Source organism: Rutidosis leptorrhynchoides, chromosome 7 (genome assembly GCF_046630445.1).
Source record: "Rutidosis leptorrhynchoides isolate AG116_Rl617_1_P2 chromosome 7, CSIRO_AGI_Rlap_v1, whole genome shotgun sequence".
NCBI classification, from domain to species: domain Eukaryota; kingdom Viridiplantae; phylum Streptophyta; class Magnoliopsida; order Asterales; family Asteraceae; genus Rutidosis; species Rutidosis leptorrhynchoides.
The window spans coordinates 35834248-35842259 of record NC_092339.1 but is presented as its reverse complement, the minus strand read 5'-3'; positions in this window follow the sequence as shown (position 1 = coordinate 35842259).

The window sequence follows — 8012 nt, the reverse complement described above, 5'->3', positions numbered from 1 at the left end:
CTCGTCATTATCTTCGTTTTGGTAGTTGTGGTATGCTCTAATCTTAATTCCTTTGTTTAATTCGATTTAGGGCTAGGGTTTGAGTCAAAGGTGAACATAAAACCCACTTTTGGTTAATTTTGGGTATTCTTGGGTAATTTGGGTCATATAGACTCAATATTGAGTTAACTAGGGTTTTGGAAGTGTTAATTGATGTTAGAGAACCCTAATTAGCTAGTAAGAAGGTTAGAACACCATGATTTATGTAAATGGGTGTAAAAGGGTTAGTGGTTGACCCAAAAATGGGTAGGTTGACTTTGAAAGTGCCAAATGGGTCAAATTGAACTTAAGCTAATTAATATGTGTAGTTGAAGCCTAGAACTAATGTTAAAATGTGTAAAGAACCTACTTTGGTTAATGATAGGGTCTTGTGATGAGTTAACCCGATTTTAGGGTTAAGGGTGCAAATGGGTCGGATTTGCACCATAGGTCAAATTGGCTCTAGGAGTGAGCTTTAGAGTGTTGACCAACTTGAGTTATGATTTTGATATTGTGATAAATGTAATAGGTGCGTTACATTGAAGTGTTCGAGCTCGGTTATCTTTCGACAAGAGATTTTGAGGTGAGTGGAATATCTATATATGTATGTATATGATTTATGTACCGTGTTGATGGTGTCACATAGCCGTTTTGTGACCAAGGTTGTGGGACTTAGCCGTATTAGTCCATGTTTTGTACTAAGGCACATAGCCGTGTTTGTGCATTTAGTGGCGAGTAATAGCCGTGTTTTACTCCCACGTTGTTATTTGAGTTACCCGTACACATAGCCGTGTTGGTGTACGAAAGCGTGAGTAATAGCCGTGTTCTACTCACATTGAGCAAGTGATGCCATAGCCGTTTTTGGAACACTTGAGGGGTGATGCCATAGCCGTTTTTGGAACACCTCGGGGGGTTAGCATGCCATAGCCGTTTTTGGAAGCTAACGAATGTTATGAACATCGATGACTTGTTTCGCGAAGTCGTTCCCTAGCGAAGAGATTGGTTAACCATGATTTATTGTTGTTCGTACTAGCATTTGATTATTGTTATGAGTATTTATGCTATGATTATTGCTAGTGATACGTTTGGTGATACTAGCTTGCTTATCGAGATTTGTTATGTGTTATTTGATATCGTGGATGCGTGTGGGTAAGTTGTATATGCATGTATATATATGTTTTACTCACTAAGCTTTGCTTACCCTCTCGTTGTTCACTATTTTTATAGGTTCCGGTGTGGACAAGGGTAAGGGCATCCGGTTGGATTAGAGATCCCGTCTTGTTTAGTGACGCTTTTGGGATGTGATGATTTTGGAGTTTGACCGAGATTTGGGTAGTTTAACCCCAAACACCATGCTCGTTGTATCGTTTGGCAATTAAACTTTTCGTGGTCGAAACTCTAATTTGTATTAAACATTGTATTTTAAATTTAGTGGCGTTTTGGGCACGTGTGGGCCCCACTTTGTAAAACTCGCTCAAACCTTAGTTATGTGCTAGTTTTACATATATGAATGTATGGTTAAAAGCGTTTTGGCTAAAAATGTCGGGAACTAGTCAAACATTTTCGTTAAATAGACTTCCGGGGACAGCGGGCTGTCCAGGTGATTTGGCGCGCCGCGCGACCACCTGGCGCGCCGCGCAGATGGTCTGCACCAGAAAATTTTTTTTTTTGTTTGAAATTTCGTCGTGTTTGGTCGGTTACGGTTTGGGTTGTTACAAAACCATAACCTTTATTTCATCAATAAAGGTTTAAAAAGCTTTACGTAGATTATCAAATAATGATAATCTAAAATATCTTATTTACACACGACCATTACATAATGGTTTACAATACAAATATGTTACAACAAAATAAGTTCCTTGAATGCAGTTTTTAAACAATATCATACAAGCATGGACTCCAAATCTCGTCCTTATTTAAGTATGCGACAACGGAAGCTCTTAATAATCACCTGAGAATAAACATGCTTAAAACGTCAACAAAAATGTTGGTGAGTTATAGGTTTAACCTATATATATCAAATCATAATAATAGACCACAAGATTTCATATTTCAATACACATCCCATACATAGAGATAAAAATCATTCATATGGTGAACATCTGGTAACCGACATTAACAAGATGCATATATAAGAATATCCCCATCATTCCGGGACACCCTTCGGATATGATATAAATTTCGAAGTACTAAAGCATCTGGTACTTTGGATGGGGTTTGTTAGGCCCAATAGATCTATCTTTAGGATTCGCGTCAATTAGGGTGTCTGTTCCCTAATTCTTAGATTACCAGACTTAATAAAAAGGGGCATATTCGATTTCGATAATTCAACCATAGAATGTAGTTTCACGTACTTGTGTCTATTTTGTAAATCATTTATAAAACCTGCATGTATTCTCATCCCAAAATATTAGATTTTAAAAGTGGGACTATAACTCACTTTCACAGATTTTTACTTCGTCGGGAAGTAAGACTTGGCCACTGGTTGATTCACGAACCTAGAACAATATATACATATATATCAAAGTATGTTCAAAATATATTTACAACACTTTTAATATATTTTGATGTTTTAAGTTTATTAAGTCAGCTGTCCTCGTTAGTAACCTACAACTAGTTGTCCACAGTTAGATGTACAGAAATAAATCGATAAATATTATCTTGAATCAATCCACGACCCAGTGTATACGTATCTCAATATTGATCATAACTCAAACTATATATATTTTGGAATCAACCTCAACCCTGTATAGCTAACTCCAACATTCACATATAGAGTGTCTATGGTTGTTCCGAAATATATATAGATGTGTCGACATGATAGGTTAAAACATTGTATACGTGTCTATGGTATCTCAAGATTACATAATATATAATACAAGTTGATTAAGTTATGGTTGGAATAGATTTGTTACCAATTTTCACGTAGCTAAAATGAGAAAAATTATCCAATCTTGTTTTACCCATAACTTCTTCATTTTAAATCCGTTTTGAGTGAATCAAATTGCGATGGTTTCATATTGAACTCTATTTTATGAATCTAAACAGAAAAAGTATAGGTTTATAGTCAGAAAAATAAGTTACAAGTCGTTTTTTTAAAGGTAGTCATTTCAGTCGAAAGAACGACGTCTAGATGACCATTTTAGAAAACATACTTCCACTTTGAGTTTAACCATAATTTTTGGATATAGTTTTATGTTAATAATAAAAATCATTTTCTCAGAATAACAACTTTTAAATCAAAGTTTATCATAGTTTTTAATTAACTAACCTAAAACAGCCCGCGGTGTTACTACGACGGCGTAAATTCGGTTTTACGGTATTTTTCGTGTTTTCAGATTTTAAATCATTAAGTTAGCATATCATATAGATATAGAACATGTGTTTATGTAACTAGAACTTGTAGAATATATGAAGAACACTTAGAACTTGAAGATAGAACTTGAGAGAGATCAATTAGATGAAGAAAATTGAAGAATGAAAGTGTTTGTAGGTGTTTTTGGTCGTTGGTGTATGGATTAGATATAAAGGATATGTAATTTTATTTTCATGTAAATAAGTCATGAATGATTACTCATATTTTTGTAATTTTATGAGATATTTCATGCTAGTTGCCAAATTATGGTTCTCACATGTGTTAGGTGACTCACATGGGCTGCTAGGAGCTGATCATTGGAGTGTATATATCAATAGTACATACATCTAAAAGCTGTGTATTGTACAAGTACGAATACGGGTGCATACGAGTAGAATTGTTGATGAAACTGAACGAGGATGTAATTGTAAGCATTTTTGTTAAGTAGAAGTATTTTGATAAGTGTATTGAAGTCTTTCAAAAGTGTATAAATACATATTAAAACACTACATGTATATACATTTTAACTGAGTCGTTAAGTCATCGTTAGTCGTTACATGTAAGTGTTGTTTTGAAACCTTTATGTTAACGATCTTGTTAAATGTTGTTAACCCAATGTTTATAATATCAAATGAGATTTTAAATTATTATATTATCATGATATTATCATGTATGAATATCTCTTAATATGACATATATACATTAAATATCTTTACAACGATAATCGTTACATATATGTCTCGTTTAAAAATCATTAAGTTAGTAGTCTTATTTTTACATATGTAATTCATTGTTAATATACTTAATGATATGTTTACTTATCATAGTATCATTTTAACTATATATATATCCATATATATGTCATCATATAGTTTTTACAAGTTTTAACGTTCGTGAATCACCGGTCAACTTGGGTGGTCAATTGTCTATATGAAACATATTTCAATTAATCAAGTCTTGACAAGTTTGATTGCTTAACATGTTGGAAACATTTAATCATGTAAATATCAATCTCAATTAATATATATAAACATGGAAAAGTTCGGGTCACTACAGCCATGTACTATGGCAGAATGAGGTAGTGATGTAAAACGATGGAATGTGGTGAAAATGTAAGATGGTGAAATGTGATGGTTATGTATGACAATGAATTGTGTTGGTGATGTATGACGATGGAATGTGGTGGTGTATGACGGTGGAATGAGGTGCTAATCTAAGACGGTGGAATGAGGTGGTGATGTAAGACGATGAAATGCGGTGGAAATGTAAGACGATGAAATGTGATTGTTATGTAAGAAGGTGGAGTTTGACGGTGATGTATGACGGTGAAACTCTGCAGTGATACAAATCAAGAACCTCTAATGAGTTGCATCTTGTCAATTCACGTACCGCATCGCTAATAATAGGTGGTGATGTAAGGCGATTGAATGAGATGATGATGTAAGACGATGGATGTGGTGTTTATTTAAGACAACGAAATGCGATGATAATGTAACATTGTGAAATGTAATAGTGATGTAAGTGGATGAAATGGGAAGATGATGTAAGTCGGTAAAATGAGGCAGTGGTGTAGGACGGTGGAATTAGACAGTGGAATACGGTGATGACATAAAGTCGGTAGAATGTGGTGGTGATGTACGATGGTGGAATGATGTGGTGATGTAAGGTGGTGTAATGTGGTTGTTATATATGACGATGGAATGTGGTAATATGATGCGGTAATCTAAAACGGTGGAATGTGGTAATGATATAAGACGATACAATATGATAGTTATGCAAAAAAAGTAAGGTGGTGATGTATAATTGTGGAATGAGAGGGTGAAATGTGTGGTGATGTAAGACGGTGTAATGTGGTTGTATAGTACGTATGACGTTAGAGTGAGTTGTTGATGTAAGAATGTTAAATGAGGCAGTGTTATAAGATGGTGAAATGATACGATGGTGTAATACGGTAGAATGTGGCAATTATACAAGACATTTAAAGGCGACAATGTAAGACGGAGGAATGTGGTGTTGATGTAAAATGATGAAATGTGAATGTTATGTAAGAAGGTGGAGTTTGGCAGTGATGTATGACGGTCTAATGTGGTGGGCTACTTTCTCAAATTGGTTATGGGCCTTATTCTAAATATAATAATGAGTTTTAAACAATTTAAGCCCTAAGTTGAATTTTGTGCTTTCTGTTGTTATCCCAACCTTGAACTGCCTCACATTTCCATCATCCAGGTATTCCATATATCCTAAATCTTCAATATAATTATTTTTTAAGTTTGTATTTGTTTGGAAATGCCAATTACATACTTTGTACTTAGTATTTGCTTGGTAAGGCTTTGTTTGGGTTTTATTTATTTTGTATCACACTTACATTTGTTTGATTTATGTATATACACATATATGCTAAATCTTCAATAAAATCAGTTTATTAGTTTGTATTTGTTTCAAAATGCCAATTATATACTCTATACTATGAATTTTGTTTGGTAATGCAAGTGTATTTAATGTTTTGTGTACTATATACATATATATCTATATTAGGGATGATACCGGTTCCGGACTGCACCTTACCAAAACCACTAATATCGAAGCCGAAAATTAATGCTCGTTTTTTATGTATTTTTTAAACAGATGGCTGATGTAGCACGTTCTTACGGCGGTGATAGCAGTGATCCTTCTGAGGGTGGTGGTGGTCAGAATCTACCTTCTAACTGTCAGACCGAACGTATGAATAAATTATGTTGTTTTATTTGAACTTAATTTCTTTATGTGTATTTACGTTTGTATGTAAATTTGTAGAACCAAGACAACCACGGGGAAAAACCCGCAACGTACATTTGAGAGATTTACTAGAGGCTCGAAATGGTGCACTTTTTCCCATTGAATTTGAGGTGGACCATGGTTCCACTTTTATAGCTGTTGGTGACTATGGTAACTTATTTACCTCGAAGCTTGGAACATTGGTTGACCCGATTCCAACTTACTACAAAAGCTGGCGGAAAGTACCTGCGCCATTTAAGACAACATTGATCCACGATTTAGAGTTTATATATAGTCATTATATATATATATATATATGTGTGTGTGTGTGTGTGTGTATTTGAACTAATATAATAATCTGATATTGTGTTATAATTTGCAGCAATGTTTCGATTTGGATCATCATATTCAGGGATCCCACGGTGATTCGATTCGAATGGCAATTGATAAGATGTTCGCGAAGCGATATAGTGGAAAGAAAAGCAAGGTTAAAGACAAATACTGGAAAAAACGAAGGGGGGGGGGGGAAAGAACGCAGCTCAACTTAAAGATAGTATTTCCCGAAGGTTCAGATATGGATTTAATTGAATGGAGAAAATATTACGATTTTTATATGGATCCCAAGAACATTTCCCGGTCAAATTCAAATAAAAGATATCGTGCGAAACAAACTCTAAAGCCAAGAACTGGAAGAAAGTCGTTGGCACAAAATCGATATGAACATGTAAGTTGATAACTATATATATATATATATATATATATATATATATATATATATATATATGTATATATATATATATATGTATATATATATATATATATATATATATATATATATATATATATATATATATATATAGGCTGACTCTCGTTTTTATTTACATATTAACTAATTTGATTTATTTACAGCGTGATAAATCAACCAATGTCTTTGAAAATCCAATGAAGACGTATTATCGAGTAAACCGTTATAAAAATGGAGAATGGCGTCAAACAGAGTATGGAGAAAATTATGTAAGTAATTAGTTATACTTGATAACATTATTATATATATATATATATATATATATATATATATATATATATATATATATATATAATATGTATATATGTATGTATGTATGTATGTATGTATGTATTTTTTATGAAAAGCAAACAGTTTATTATTATTAATTATAAACAAAAGAATACATACACATACAAACCTATCACATGAATGATGTGGGATTATGCACAGACCCATAACCCATTTTCAAGTTACATGACCCATATTCACTAGGCTGTGTATACAAGTAACATGAGCAAAACCTCTGTGCGTGTGTATATATGTATGTGTTACAGATTTTATATATAATATCAATTATTTTTTTGTCGTAATTATGCAGCTTTCAATGCAAGAACTTCATAAAAAGAAGCCCAATCTGAGTGAGATAGAGATTATGGCGGAGGTTTTGGGCGAAACACGTGGTTGGAGGAGAGGTATTGGGATAAGAATACCCTCATCGTCTACATCCACGACATCCACAACCCAAATGAGCAAACGATATTATACTTTGGACGAGGTTGAGGCTTTACGGGCCGAGGATCAGAAGAAGATAATGAAGAAAATGGAAAAGAAATTCCAAAAGCAGATGAATGAACAAATGGTGCACTACCATGAGAATTACACCTCGAAACTCTATGACGCGGTAGGTAAAGGGAAAGAGGCCTACGTATATGACGCAGTAGGTAAAGGGAAAGATCCCTACATATATGTTGATGCCGAGGACGAGGAAAACCGTGGTAATAGTGATGAAGATGATGGATATGGTGATAGTAGCGATGGTGCATCGGGATCTTTGGCTTGACTTTGGTGTTTAGATTTTAGTATCTAATTCGTATGTTA